The sequence below is a fragment of the Octopus bimaculoides genome, chromosome 24 (assembly GCF_046866305.1).
Source record: "Octopus bimaculoides isolate indiv1 chromosome 24, ASM4686630v1, whole genome shotgun sequence".
Lineage (NCBI taxonomy): Eukaryota > Metazoa > Mollusca > Cephalopoda > Octopoda > Octopodidae > Octopus > Octopus bimaculoides.
Genome location: NC_142951.1, coordinates 9,916,428 through 9,930,436, shown reverse-complemented (window position 1 = coordinate 9,930,436; position 14,009 = coordinate 9,916,428).

Below are 14,009 nucleotides of genomic sequence, written 5' to 3'. Positions count from 1 at the left end.
ACCGAACGTATGTACGTTCGCACGTACGTAAGTAAGAACGAATGAACGAACGTACGTAAGTACGTACGTACGAATGAGCGAACGATCCAACGAACGAACGAAAGAACGAACGAACGAAAGAACGAACGTACGTAAGTAGGTACTTATGAATGTACGTACTTACGAACGAACGAACGAATTTACGAACGAACGTACGTACATACGTCCGTGTGTACAAACGAACGTACGTATGTACGTACGTAAGTACTTACGAACGAACGAACGAACGAACGTATGTACGTACGAAGGAAAGAAAGAACGAATGAATGAATGAAGGAACCAAAGAACGAACGTACGTACGTACGTAGATAAGTGCGTATGAACGAACGAGCGAAGGAACGAATGTACGTAGCTATGTACGAATGTATGTAAATACGTACCTAAGTACGTACGTACGAATGGAGAAACGAACGTACGTACGCTCGAACGAACGGACGAAGGAATGAACGAACGAATGAACGTAAACACGAACGAATGATCGAACGAACAAACGTACGTACGAAGGAACGAACGAACGAATGAACGTAAACACGAACGAATGATCGAACGAACAAACGTACGTACGAAGGAACGAACGAACGTACGTACGTACGTACGTGCGAAGGAACGAACAAACGTACGTACGTACGTACACACATATGTACGTACATACGTACACACGTACGTACGTACATACGTACACACGTACGTACGTACATACGTACACACGTATGTACGTATATACGTACACACGTATGTACGTATATACGTACATACGTACATACGTACATACGTACACACGTATGTACGTATATACGTACATACGTACATACGTACATACATACGTATGTACGTAAGTACGAACGACCGAACAAACGAACGAACGTACGTACGTGCATACGAACGAACGAGTGAACGAATGAACGAAAGAACGAAACAACGAACAAACGAACGTACGTTTGTACGTACGTTCATACGTACGAATGAACGAACGAACGTCCGTAAATACGTATGAACGATCGAACATACGAACGTACGAAATAACGAACGAACGTACGTACGTAGGTACGAAAGATTGAGCGAACGAACGTACGTACGGACGTACGTACGAATAGAAGAATCCACGAACGAACAAAAGAACAAACGAACGTACGTAAGTAATTAAGAACGGAGGAACGAACTAACGAACGTTCGTACGTACATACGTAAGTATATACGAACGAACGAACGTACTTACATATGTAGGTACGTAAGTACGTACGCACGAACGAACGATCGAAAGAACGAACGTAGGAACGTACGAAGGAACGAATGAACGAACGAATGTGCGAATGTACGAACGTATGTACGTACGTAAGTACTTACGTACGAGCGAACGTGCGTAGGAACGTACGTATGTACGTACGAACGAAAGAAAGAACGAACGAATGAATGAATGAATGAAGGAACCAAAGAACGAAGGAACGAACGATCTTACGTACGTATGTACATACGAACGAACGAACGAAGGAACTAGCGAACGAACGTACGCACGTACGTAGATAAGTGCGTATGAACGAACGAGCGAAGGAACGAATGTACGTAGCTATGTACGAACGTACGTAAATAGTACCTAAGTACGTACGTACGAATGGAGAAACGAACGTACGTACGCTCGAACGAACGAACGGACGAAGGAATGAACGAACGAATGAACGTAAACACGAACGAATGATCGAAAGAACAAACGTACGTACGAAGGAACGAACGAACGTACGTACGTACGTGAGAAGGAACGAACAAATGTACGTACGTACGTACACACATATGTACGTACACACGTATGTACGTACATACGTACACACGAACAAATGAACTACAGAAAGAATGTAGATACGTACGTACGAATGCATGAAAGAACGAACGAACGAACGATGGAACGAACGTACGGACGTACGCACGTACAAACGAACGAACGTATATACGTACGTAGGTGTTTACGAACGAATAAACGAACGAAAGAACGAACGTACGTACATATGTACGTACGAACGACAGAACGAAAGTACGAACGAACGTACGTACGTACGAATGCACGAAAGAAAGAACGAACGTTATGTCCGAAGGAACGAACGAACGAAAGTTCGTACATACGTACGTACGAACGAACGAACGAGGAAACGAACTTACCTCAGTACGCACGTACGTACGTACGTATGAAAGAACGAACGAACAAACGCATGTACGTACAAATGAACTTACGTACGTACGTAAGAACGAACTAAATATCGTATGTACGTAATTACGTATGTACGATCGAACGAACGTACGTACTTAAGTACGAATGAACGAATGCAAAAACGATCGTAGGAATGTACATTCGTACGAACGAGCGAACGAATGGACGAACTTACGCAAGAACGAAAGAACGAACGAACGTTGGAACGTACGTACCTACGAACGTACGATCGAACGAACGAACGTACGTGCGTACGAATGCACAATGAACGAACGAACGACCGAACGTATGTACGTTCGCACGTACGTAAGTAAGAACGAATGAACGAGCGTACGTAAGTACGTACGTACGAATGAGCGAACGATCCAACGAACGAACGAAAGAACGAACGTACGTAAGTCGGTACTTATGAATGTACGTACTTACGAACGAACGAACGAATTTACGAACGAACGTACGTACATACGTCCGTGTGTACAAACGAACGTACGTATGTACGTACGTAAGTACTTACGAACGAACGAACGAACGAACGTATGTACGTACGAACGAAAGAAAGAACGAATGAATGAATGAAGGAACCAAAGAACGAACGAACGAACGATCTTACGTAAGTGTGTACATACGAACGAACGAACGAAGGAACTAGCGAACGAACGTACGTACGTACGTAGATAAGTGCGTATGAACGAACGAGCGAAGGAACGAATGTACGTAGCTATGTACGAATGTATGTAAATACGTACCTAAGTACGTACGTACGAATGGAGAATCGAACGTACGTACGCTTGAACGAACGGACAAAGGAATGAACGAACGAATGAACGTAAACACGAACGAATGATCGAACGAACAAACGTACGTACGAAGGAACGAACGAACGAATGAACGTAAACACGAACGAATGATCGAACGAACAAACGTACGTACGAAGGAACGAACGAACGTACGTACGTACGTACGTGCGAAGGAACGAACAAACGTACGTACGTACGTACACACATATGTACGTGCATACGTACACACGTACGTACGTACATACGTACACACGTATGTACGTATATACGTACACACGTATGTACGTATATACGTACATACGTACATACGTACATACGTACACACGTAAGTACGTATATACGTACATACGTACATACGTACATACGTACACACGTATGTACGTATATAGTACATACGTACATACATACGTATGTACGTAAGTACGAACGACCGAACAAACGAACGAACGTACGTACGTGCATACGAACGAACGAGTGAACGAATGAACGAAAGAACGAAACAACGAACAAACGAACGTACGTTTGTACGTACGTTCATACGTACGAATGAACGAACGAACGTCCGTAAATACGTATGAACGATCGAACATACGAACGTACGAAATAACGAACGAACGTACGTACGTAGGTACGAAAGATTGAGCGAACGAACGTACGTACGGACGTACGTACGAATAGAAGAATCCACGAACGAACAAAAGAACAAACGAACGTACGTAAGTAATTAGGAACAGATGAACGAACTAACGAACGGACGTACGTACATAGAAAGTATATACGAACGAACGAACGTACTTACATATGTAGGTACGTAAGTACGTACGCACGAACGAACGATCGAAAGAACGAACGTAGGAACGTACGAAGGAACGAATGAACGAACGAATGTGCGAATGTACGAACGTATGTACGTACGTAAGTACGTACGCACGAACGAACGTGCGTAGGAACGTACGTATGTACGTACGAACGAATGAAAGAACGAATGAATGAATGAATGAAGGAACCAAAGAACGAACGAACGAACGATCTTACGTACGTATGTACATACGAACGAACGAACGAAGGAACTAGCGAACGAACGTACGTACGTACGTAGATAAGTGCGTATGAACGAACGAGCGAAGGAACGAATGTACGTAGCTATGTACGAACGTACATAAATAGTACCTAAGTACGTACGTACGAATGGAGAAACGAACGTACGTACGGTCGAACTAACGAACGGACGAAGGAATGAACGAACGAATGAACGTAAACACGAACGAATGATCGAACGAACAAACGTACGTACGAAGGAACGAACGAACGTACGTACGTACGTGCGAAGGAACAAACAAACGTACGTACGTTCGTACACACATATGTACGTACACACGTATGTACGTACATACGTACACACGTATGTACGTATATACGTACATACGTACATACATACGTATGTACGTAAGTACGAACGACCGACCGAACGAACGAACGTACGTACGTGCATACGAACGAACGAGTGAACGAACGAACGAAGCAACGAACAAACGAACGTACGTTTGTACGTACGTTCATACGTACGAATGAACGAACGAACGTCCGTAAATACGTATGAACGATCGAACATACGAACGTACGAAATAACGAACGAACGTACGTACGTAGGTACGAAAGATTGAGCGAACGAACGTACGTACGGACGTACGTACGAATAGAAGAATCCACGAACGAACGAAAGAACAAACGAACGTACGTAAGTAATTAAGAACGGACGAACGAACGGACGTACGTACATACGTAAGTATATACGAACGAACGAACGTACTTACGTATGTAGGTACGTAAGTACGTACGCACGAACGAACGATCGAAAGAACGAACGTAGGAACGTACGAAGGAACGAATGAACGAACGAATGTGCGAATGTACGAACGTATGTACGTACGTAAGTACGTACGCACGAGCGAACGTGCGTAGGAACGTACGTATGTACGTACGAACGAAAGAAAGAACGAATGAATGAATGAATGAAGGAACCAAAGAACGAACGAACGAACGATCTTACGTACGTATGTACATACGAACGAACGAACGAAGGAACTAGCGAACGAACTACGTACGTACGTAGATAAGTGCGTATGAACGAACGAGCGAAGGAACGAATGTACGTAGCTATGTACGAACGTACATAAATAGTACCTAAGTACGTACGTACGAATGGAGAAACGAACGTACGTACGCTCGAACTAACGAACGGACGAAGGAATGAATGAACGTAAACACGAACGTATCATCGAACGAACAAACGTACGTACGAAGGAACGAACGAACGTACGTACGTACGTGCGAAGGAACGAACAAACGTACGTACGTACGTACACACATATGTACGTACACACGTATGTACGTACATACGTACACACGTATGTACGTATATACGTACATACGTACATACATACGTATGTACGTAAGTACGAACGACCGACCGAACGAACGAACGTACGTACGTGCATACGAACGAACGAGTGAACGAACGAACGAAGCAACGAACAAACGAACGTACGTTTGTACGTACGTTCATACGTACGAATGAACGAACGAACGTCCGTAAATACGTATGAACGATCGAACATACGAACGTACGAAATAACGAACGAACGTACGTACGTAGGTACGAAAGATTGAGCGAACGAACGTACGTACGGACGTACGTACGAATAGAAGAATCCACGAACGAACGAAAGAACAAACGAACGTACGTAAGTAATTAAGAACGGACGAACGAACGGACGTACGTACATACGTAAGTATATACGAACGAACGAACGTACTTACGTATGTAGGTACGTAAGTACGTACGCACGAACGAACGATCGAAAGAACGAACGTAGGAACGTACGAAGGAACGAATGAACGAACGAATGTGCGAATGTACGAACGTATGTACGTAGGTAAGTACGTACGCACGAGCGAACGTGCGTAGGAACGTACGTATGTACGTACGAACGAAAGAAAGAACGAATGAATGAATGAATGAAGGAACCAAAGAACGAACGAACGAACGATCTTACGTACGTATGTACATACGAACGAACGAACGAAGGAACTAGCGAACGAACTACGTACGTACGTAGATAAGTGCGTATGAACGAACGAGCGAAGGAACGAATGTACGTAGCTATGTACGAACGTACATAAATAGTACCTAAGTACGTACGTACGAATGGAGAAACGAACGTACGTACGCTCGAACTAACGAACGGACGAAGGAATGAACGAACGAATGAACGTAAACACGAACGTGTGATCGAACGAACAAACGTACGTACGAAGGAACGAACGAACGTACGTACGTACGTGCGAAGGAACGAACAAACGTACGTACGTACGTACACACATATGTACGTACACACGTATGTACGTACATACGTACACACGTATGTACGTATATACGTACATACGTACATACATACGTATGTACGTAAGTACGAACGACCGACCGAACGAACGAACGTACGTACGTGCATACGAACGAACGAGTGAACGAACGAACGAAGCAACGAACAAACGAACGTACGTTTGTACGTACGTTCATACGTACGAATGAACGAACAAACGTCCGTAAATACGTATGAACGATCGAACATACGAACGTACGAAATAACGAACGAACGTACGTACGTAGGTACGAAAGATTGAGCGAACGAACGTACGTACGGACGTACGTACGAATAGAAGAATCCACGAACGAACGAAAGAACAAACGAACGTACGTAAGTAATTAAGAACGGACGAACGAACGGACGTACGTACATACGTAAGTATATACGAACGAACGAACGTACTTACGTATGTAGGTACGTAAGTACGTACGCACGAACGAACGATCGAAAGAACGAACGTAGGAACGTACGAAGGAACGAATGAACGAACGAATGTGCGAATGTACGAACGTATGTACGTACGTAAGTACGTACGCACGAGCGAACGTGCGTAGGAACGTACGTATGTACGTACGAACGAAAGAAAGAACGAATGAATGAATGAATGAAGGAACCAAAGAACGAACGAACGAACGATCTTACGTACGTATGTACATACGAACGAACGAACGAACGAACGATCTTACGTACGTATGTACATACGAACGAACGAACGAAGGAACTAGCGAACGAACTACGTACGTACGTAGATAAGTGCGTATGAACGAACGAGCGAAGGAACGAATGTACGTAGCTATGTACGAACGTACATAAATAGTACCTAAGTACGTACGTACGAATGGAGAAACGAACGTACGTACGCTCGAACTAACGAACGGACGAAGGAATGAACGAACGAATGAACGTAAACACGAACGAATGATCGAACGAACAAACGTACGTACGAAGGAACGAACGAACGTACGTACGTACGTGCGAAGGAACGAACAAACGTACGTACGTACGTACACACATATGTACGTACACACGTATGTACGTACATACGTACACACGTATGTACGTATATACGTACATACGTACATACATACGTATGTACGTAAGTACGAACGACCGACCGAACGAACGAACGTACGTACGTGCATACGAACGAACGAGTGAACGAACGAACGAAGCAACGAACAAACGAACGTACGTTTGTACGTACGTTCATACGTACGAATGAACGAACGAACGTCCGTAAATACGTATGAACGATCGAACATACGAACGTACGAAATAACGAACGAACGTACGTACGTAGGTACGAAAGATTGAGCGAACGAACGTACGTACGGACGTACGTACGAATAGAAGAATCCACGAACGAACGAAAGAACAAACGAACGTACGTAAGTAATTAAGAACGGACGAACGAACGGACGTACGTACATACGTAAGTATATACGAACGAACGAACGTACTTACGTATGTAGGTACGTAAGTACGTACGCACGAACGAACGATCGAAAGAACGAACGTAGAAACGTACGAAGGAACGAATGAACGAACGAATGTGCGAATGTACGAACGTATGTACGTACGTAAGTACGTACGCACGAGCGAACATGCGTAGGAACGTACGTACGTAGGTTCGAAGGAACGAACGAACGAACGAACGAACAAATGAACTAAAGAAAGAACGTACGTATGTACGTACGAATGCACGAAAGAACGAACGAACGATCGAACGAACGTACAAACGAACGAACGTGCCTACGTACGCACGTACAAACGAACGAACGTGCCTACGTACGCACGTACAAACGAACGAACGTGCCTACGTACGCACGTACAAACGAACGAACGTATATACGTACGTAGGTAAGTATTTACGAACGAATGAACGAACGAAAGCCCGAACGTACGTACATATGTACGTACGAACGACCGAACGAAAGGACGAGCAAAGGAACGTACGTACGTACAAATGCATGAAAGACCGAACGAACGAACGATCGTGTACGTACGTACGTACGTACGTACGTACGTAAGAACGATCGAATAAACGAACGAAAGCATCTACTAACGTCCGCACGTACGAACGAAGGAGCGAACGGGCGAATGAACGTACGTACATATGTACGAACGAAAGATAGTATGTACGTACGTGCAAACGGACGAACGAACGGAGCAAACGTACGTATGTACGAACGTACAACCGAACGAACGAACGTACGTACGAATGAACCTACGTATGTACGATCGTACGAACGAATAACCAAACGCAGGATCGAACATAGGAATGTACGTTCGTACGAACGAAATAACGAACGAACGAACGAGCGAACGAATGGACGAACGTACGTACAAACGAATGTACGTATATATGTACGTACGAACGACAGAACGAAAGGACGAACGAATGAACGTACGTACGTACGTACGAATGCACGAAAGAACGAACGAACGTTAAGTCCGAAGGAAAGAACGAACGATAGATCGATAGATCGTGCGTACGATAGATCGTACGTACGAACATACCTCAGTACGTACGCACGTATGAAAGAACGAACGATTGAACGAAAGAACGTGTGTACGTACGTACGTATGAACGAACCAATAAATGAACGAAAGTATCTACATACGTCCGCACGTACGAACGAAGGAAAGAACGGGTGAATGAACGTACGTACGTATGTACGAACGAACTAAAATACGTACGTACGTACAAACGAACGAACGAAATGTAGGAACTAGCGAACGTACGAACGAACGAACGCAAGAACGATCGTAGAAACGTACGTTCTTACGAACGAAATAACGAACGAACTTGCGTGCATACGTACGTACGAACGACCGAACGAACGTACGTACGAATGGAAGAATCCACGAACGAACAAAAGAAGGAACGAAGGAAAGAACAAACGAACGTACGTAAGTACTTGCGAACGAACGAACGAACGATCTACCTAACGAACGTACGTACATACGTACGAATGACCGAATGAACATAAATACGTACGAACGTACGAAGGAACGACCGAACGATCGAAGGCACGAAAGGACGAACGCACGTAAGTACGTACGTAAGAACGAACGATCTTACGTACGTACGTACATACAAAAGAACGAACGACGGAACTAGCGAACGACAGTCCGTACGTAAATAAGTGCGGATGAACGAACGAACGAATATACGTACGTACGTACGTATATAGTACCTAAGTACGTATGTACATATGAACAAACGAACGTACATACGTACATACGTACGAACGAACTAACTAAAGAATGAACCAACGAAAGAATTAACGAACGATCTTACGTACGAACGACCGAGCGAACCAACGAACGAACGAACTTACGTACGTAAATACGTATGAACGACCGAACGAACGAACGTACGTACGTAAAAACGGACCAATGAACGAAAGAATGAGCGAACGAACGTACCGACAGACGTACGATCTTAAGTACGTACGTACGAAAGAACGAACGAACGAACGAACGTATGTAAAGACGGACCAATGAAAGTGTACGACCGAACAAACAAAAGAAAGAACGATTGAAGGAAAGAACGAACGAAAGTATGTACGTGGGTACGAACGAAAGAACGAACGAACGAATGAACGAACGAACGAGGAAACGAACGTACGCAAGTACGTACGTACGAAAGAACGAACGATGGAACGAACGTACGTACGTACGTACGAAAGAACGAACGATTGGACGAACGTACGTACGAACAAACGAACAATCGAATTAACGAACAATCGAACGAACGAACCTACGTGCATACGTACGTACGAATGACCGGACGAACGAACGAGCAATCGTTGGAATGTACGTACCTACGAACGTACGAACGAAAGAACTAACGAACGTAGGTACATACGTACGAATGCACTATAAACGAACGAACGTACGTACGTACGTACACACGTACGTACGCACGTACGTAAATACGAACGAAAGAGCGAACGTCCGTACGTGCTTATGAACGAACGAACTTACGAACGAACGTACGTACATACGTACGTACATACGTACGTATGTACGAACGAACGAACGAACGTACGTACGTAAGACGTACGAACGAAAGAAAGAACGAATGAATGAGCGAACGAACGAACGAACGTACGTACGTACATACGTATATACGTACATACGGACGAACGACCGAAAGAACGTACGTACGTGCGTACGTACGAAAGAGTGAACGAACAAAGGAAACGACGAACAAACGAACGTACGTTCATACGTAAGAATGAACGAACGAACGAACGAACGAACGTAAATACGTACGAACGAACGAACGTATGAACGGAACAACGAAAGAACGTTTGTACGTATGTATGTACGAACGTACGAACGAACGATCTTACATACGTACGTACATACAAACGAGTGAATGAACGTACGTACGGCGATAAGTGCGTATGAGCGAACGAGCGAACGAACGAATGTACGTACGTACGTACGTAAATACGTACCTAGGTACGTACGTACGAACGAATGAACGAACGAACTAACTGAAGATTGAACCAAGAAAAAACTAACGAACGAACTAGCGAACGTACGTACTTACGAACGACCGAGCGAACCAACGAACGAACGAACTTACGTACGTAAATACGTATGAAAGATCGAACGAATGAAATAACTAACGAACGTACGTACGTAGGTACGAAAGAATGAGCGAACGAACGTACGTACAGACGTATGTTCGTAAGTATGTACATACGAAAGAACGAACGAACGTACGTAAGAACGGATCAATGAACGAACGATCGAACAAACAAAAAAGAAAGAACGAATAAAGGAACGAACGAACATAAGTATGTACGTATGTACGAACGTATTACCGAACCAACGAACGAACGAACTAACGAACGTACGTACGTCCGAATGCACGATGAACAAACGAACGATCGAACGCCCGAACGTACGTACGTACGCACGTACGTAAGTACGAACGAATGAACGAACGAAAGAACGAACATACGTACATGCGTACGTACGAACGTTCGAACGAACGACCGAACGTATTTTCGTACGTACAAACGAAAGAACGATCGTACGAACGTACGTAGTACGAATGAGCGAACGATCCATCGAACGAACGAAAGAATGAACGAACGTACGTAGGTAATTAGGGATGTACGTACTTACGAACGAACGTACGTATATACGTACGTATGTACAAACGAACGAACGAACGTACGTACGTATGTACGTATGTATGTACGTACGTACGTAAGTTCTTACGAATGAACGAACGTACAAACGTATGTACGTACGAACGAAAGAAAGAACGAATGAATGAACGAAAAGAACGAACGAACGAAGGAGCTAGCGACGAACGTACGTACGTAGATAAGTGCGTATGAACGAACGAGCGAACGAACGAATGTACGTACGTATGCACGTAAATTCGTACCTAAGTACGTACGTACGAATGAACAAACGAAAGTACATACGTGCGTACGTACGAACAAACGAACAAACTAACTAAAGAATGAACCAACGAAGGAACTAACGAGCAAACGGACGAAAGTACGTACGTACGAACGACCGAGCGAACGAACGAACGAACGAACGAACGAACAACGAACGAATTTACGTACGTAAAGACGTATGTACGATTGAACGAACGAACGAACGAACGAACGAACGTACGTCCGAACGTAGGTAAGTACGAACGAAGGACGAACGAACATACGTACGTTTGTAGTACGTACATTAGAACGAACAAACAAACGAACGAAAGAACGTACGCACTTGCGAACGAAAGATCGAACAAAGAAACAAACAAACGTACGTACGAACGAGCGAACGAATGTACGTACGTACGAACGAATGAACGAACGTATGTACGTACGTACGTACGACTGAACGAACGGAATTATGGAACGAACGAATGAACGAACGAACGTACATAGTACAAATAAACGAACGTACGTATGTACGAACGTTCGATCGATCGGACGTACGTACGTACAAACGATCGAACGGACGAACGAAAGAGCGTACGTACGTACGTATGTACGTAAGTACGAACGAACAAAGGTACGTACGTACGTAAGTAAGAACGAAAGAACGAACGATCGAACGAACGAACTTTATTACGTATGTACGAACGAACGAACGAACGAACGGATGGAGGAGCGAACGTACGTACGTACGTACGTACAAATGAACGAACGTACATGCGTACGTACGTATGTATGAACGAATGAAAGATCGAGCGTACGTATATACGTACGTACAAACGACCGAACGAACGACCGAACATACGTTCGTACGTACGTTCGTACGTACAAAAGAAAGAACGAACGTACTTACGTACATACGAATGAATGAACGATCCAACGAACGAACGAAAGAGCGAAAGTACGAACGTACGTACTTACGAATGTACGTATTTACGAACGAACGAAGGAACTAACGTACGTACGATCGAACGTACGTACGTACTAACGTACGAACGAAGGAATGAACGATTGAACGAACGAACGTACGTACATACGAACGAACGTACATATCTACGAACGTTCCTACGAACGAACTAACGAACGAACGTACGTACATACGTACGTAAGTACGTACGCACGCACGAACGAACGAACGAGCGTAGGAATGTATGTACGTAGGTACGAAGGTACGAACGAACGAACGAACAAATGAACTAAAGAAAGAACGTAGATACGTACGTACGAATGCACGAAAGAACGAACGAACGAACCAACGTACGCACATACGTAAGTACGTACGAACGACCAAACGAACGTACGTATGTACGAATGTAAGAAAGAACGAACGAACGTTATGTACGAAGGAACGAACGAACGAGGAAACGAACGTACATCAGTACGTATGTACGTATGAAAGAACGAACGAACGAAGGAATGTACGTACGTACGTACGAATAAACGAACGAAAGCAACTACATACGCACGCACGTAAGAACGTACGAACGAACGGGCAAATGAACGTAAGTACGTATGTACGAACGAACGATGCTACGTACGTACAAACGAACGAACGAACGAACAGCAGTCTTTCACCATCACCAGCGCCTCCTCCGCAGTCTTTCACCATCACCAGCGGCTCCTCCGCCGTCCTTCACTATCACCAGCGCCTCCTCCAACGTCTTTCCCAAACACCACAACCTCTTCCGTCGTCTTACCCCATCACCACCTCTGCCGTCTTACAACAGCACTACTTCCTCCGCCGTCTTACAACACAACCACCTCCCCCGCAATCTTTCACCACCACCACCGCCTCCTCCACCGTCTTTCAACACCACCATCTCCTCCGCCGTCTTATATATATATATATATATATGTACATATAATTATATATATTTATATATATATATATATATATATATATATATAATTAATATATATATATATATATATATATATATATATATATATATATATATATATATATATATATATATATATATATATATATATATATATATATATATATATATATATATATATATATATATATATATATATATATATATATATATATATATATATATATATATATATA